A 3,973-nucleotide genomic window follows, 5' to 3' on the forward strand; every position below is an offset into this window, starting at 1 on the left:
GAGAGAAAGAGAGAGAGAGAGAGAGAGAGAGAGAGAAAGAAAGAGCGAGAGAGAGAGAGAAAAAAAAAGAGAGAGAGAGAGAGAGAGAGAGAGAGAAAGAAAGAGCGAGAGAGAGAGAGAGAAAAAGAAAGAGAGAGAGAGAGTCAGAGAGAGAGAAAGAGAGAGAGAGAGTCCTATTCAGATGTAGCGGACGAAACCAGAGATGACGGGACCTAGGCAAGGTCACCTAGGTTGCCGTATGTATATATTTTGTATGTGTTCGAGTTACTAATAAAGTCCTAGTTTAACAACGAATCAGCGACTACGTCATATCTACTGGTTGTCACAAGATCCTGCACGAAGCTCATCATTTAAAATCACAGTACAATAATTGGTGGAGGATGCAACGATCTACATTCGCTACGCCATCGAGCTAATCCCCCAGCTGAAGAAGAAGACCAGAAAAAAAAAAAGAAGAAGCAGCGCGCGAATTTTCGTAGCTAATTTTATTGTACGGCCTGACGGTGACTCAAATCGTCGAAACGAGAGATGTTGAGATAGTAAGCCTATGCGATGAGAAAGGCGAGACGCCTAGCCGCTTCTAAAGTATGACCTCGAACGTGGCCAATAGGGTAAGCTGAAAATAGCGTCCCTGCCAACAGAGGCATACTACGGTACAAACTCACCATAGTGCGTAATAAAGATATTTAATTAAAGGTGACGAACGAGCTAAAACAGCTCCGCCCGGGAATGGGTGCGTCCGATTTTGACACGCGTCGCATCATTTTTGAGTCACGGCTGCTAACCGATACCATTTGGTCGATACCACGACATAGCAAAACCACGAATTCAAATTTTTATAAACAAAGAATTGGCTATGGATCTGGGTTTACAATATAGCTTAGCCGGTCCTATCTGTATTTTATGTTTCGTCGTTTGTTTGTTTGTTTTGTTGTTTGATTAACCGATTACTAACGTGTTTTACGCGGTAAGATGTATCCTTGTCTCGCCCACATTCCTAGCCTTTCCATGCCGATTCGTGTTGAGTTACCGTTGCAGACTGTCGACCCCCTCCGGTGATACGAAAATGAGACGTAATTTTTACTAGGCAGCTGCAACAATATCCCCCTCAACCTGTTTCAAAACGGGACTTGTCATCCCTTCTCGGACCTCAAGGATTTACCTCACCATCGTGACACTGTTTGATGTTGCAAACTTAGACTGACGTTTTTAACTGTTAATGTTTTTATGTATAACTGTATTTTTGTGGGGACACGAATTATTTCGAGAGGGAAGGAAGGATTGTTGTATTGTAGGGCTGCGGGCTAATTAAGGCTTTGCAACTAATTGTCTATACTTTTAACCCTGGCTAGTTATTGTTGTTATTGTAATGACATGGGACGTATGCTCGTATATATATACGTAGCCCCACCGCGCACCCTAATGATTACAGACAATTGCGCGTTAATATGTTACTAATAGTAGAAGCAGCGGGTGAGAAACTGGTTTGGATTGTGAGGCGTCCGGGCTGTTTTAACCTCCGGTGGTATACCGGAACGTACCCTGGTAACTATCTAGCTGATATGGTTAGGGTTAGGGTTAGGGTTAGGATAAGGGTTAGGGTTAGGGTTAGGGTTAGGGTTAGGGAGTAGGCGTAGGCGACTCCCTAGACTCGTTAGTGGAGTAGGCTAGGTACGGTCAGGCATATTAGATAGTAGTATTTAGTACCAGGGTACCGGAACGTACCCAGGGTACGTTCCGGCAGTACCCTGGGGGACATAGACTCTATCAGCACAAGCTAGACGCAATGTACTGCTAATTGTAATCGCCTAATCGACGCAGCTATATCTTCCGGCGATCACACAGCACACCTGTGTCTCTAAATAAACCCATGATGATAACGCACCTGCCTATTTTAACCCATGATGATAACGCACCTACCTATTTTAACCCATGATGATAACGCACCTGTCTATATACCTATGGTGATCACACACCTGCCTATAAACCTCATGACCATGAGCATACCTCTCTGTAGTAAGTAATTCTGCGGGTAATTTAATGAATAGGTAGTAGCCCGCGAGCCCATGACAGCGACAGCTCGATGGGTTCTTCTGAGGCTTCCGCGTAGCATTTTGTAATAATCACGAGAAAATATTGTAAAATCATCGCTTGAAAATAATAGTAAATTAGATCTAACGGCAACAGTAAGAATAATTCTGTCTGTTTCTTATAACAACATATAACTGTTGTTCATATAAACGGTGGTTTGGCTGCGAATATGAGAAATAAATGCATACACTCTTGAAAAAACTCTTACGATGTTACTGTAGTTGCTGGATTAATTCGGCTGCCAGACAACTGTGCGCTGTCGCTTGCGTGCTATATGCGCCGTGTAATTGCGTGACTAAGCTTGCATGAGTCGTTGAAAGGCTGAGGGTGCGTTCCGGAGTCCATAGGGCGTACAAAGGAAGTCATATTGTCCATTTGGTGTAACAAAAGCAGTTTTTGCTTGATCTTCCCTAGCAATCGGCAGTTGGTGACATGCTGATCTGAGGTCAAGAGTGGAAAAAACTCGAGCCGAGCAAAGGTTATGGAGTAGGTCATCCACAAGGGGCAGGGGATGGTTATCTCGAACTGTAACGGCATTCAGACGCCTATAATCCACACAAAGGCGCCATTCCGAATCAAGTTTGGGAACTAACAAAACGCCGGCAGCCCACGGGCTGTATGATGGGCGTATGATACGGCTCTCCAGCAAAGAGTCGACCTTGCCTTGAACGATTATCTGTTCATGCTGGCTCATACGGTACGGCCGGGTTCTTACAGGTGCGTGTCCCTGAGTGTATATGCGGAGTTCCATTAGTGGTGTGCATCCCAACTGCTTGTCCGAGGGAGCAAAGGATGTAACATTATCTTGAAAGAACTTAAACAATCGAGCTTTTCGTTCTGAATTTACTATATGTGCAAGAAGAGCTGCCAAATCGACGTGTAGTGGGGTGGGGTGTGATGTGGTGTGGTGTGTTGGGGGTGGGGTGTGGTGTGGTGTAGCATCCCTATAGTGCTATGTCGATACTACATGAAAGCTGCATTAGCATTTCTTTTTGATGTCACGCTACTGCGACGAGGACTTGCTCTCTATTACAATTTCAACAAAATGTTTTATTTCGAGGAAACTGGTCGTGCACGAACAAATCTCTCTCGTGATATTATGTAAAAAAAACATTGGCACGGCTAGGCACCCTATGTGACTTGTGGGTACGTGCTCCCTAGAGTAAAATATATTAATCCAGCAAAATTATGTTGTGTTTATTTGCTAAAGTCTGGACATAAAACCGCATATGCCAAGCAGGAGACATTGCCACCTATTGCATTGGGTGATTTAAAATTTACCAGCGTGACGTGTACGAGGGTATGCTATCATTACTGAAGAGAGACACTGAGATATACTTTTCAGCTCGAGATACTGCGAAGTAAATGTGCTCTCCAATTGAAACTTATAATTTCAATAAAATGATATTTAATTTCTGGGATACTGGACTTGCGGAAACAAACGCCCCTCCCAGTGTTACAAGAAAATGTGTTGCAATTAGACACTTTATGGCTGTTAAAGTCACTGATGGGTATGTGTTCTCTCAATTAAAAGTATAGCTAGTTCAATGAAAATACTATTCTATTCATTTTCTAAAGGCAGGACAACTGCTCTTACTGCATCTATCAGGGAGGACACATATCGCCATCTATTGGCTGATTTTATACTTGTTAGTGTCACGTCAATCGGAGCGCCGTATCATTATTTAAGAGAGGCATCGGTGCTTATTTTTCATGTGACAAACATCGAGCATTCGTTCTCAATTTTAAACGTATAATTTCGTCACCACACTATATTATTTAGTAGATACTGTGCATGCAAAAATGCAAACTCCTGCGGTGCAACAGTGAAATTTGGTACAATAGTGAGAGATCCGGACAGAGATCTTTCGTGATAAACTGA

The sequence above is a fragment of the Priapulus caudatus genome, unplaced genomic scaffold, assembly GCF_000485595.1.
Source record: "Priapulus caudatus unplaced genomic scaffold, Priapulus_caudatus-5.0.1 Scaffold516, whole genome shotgun sequence".
Classification (NCBI taxonomy): Eukaryota; Metazoa; Priapulida; class Priapulimorpha; order Priapulimorphida; family Priapulidae; genus Priapulus; species Priapulus caudatus.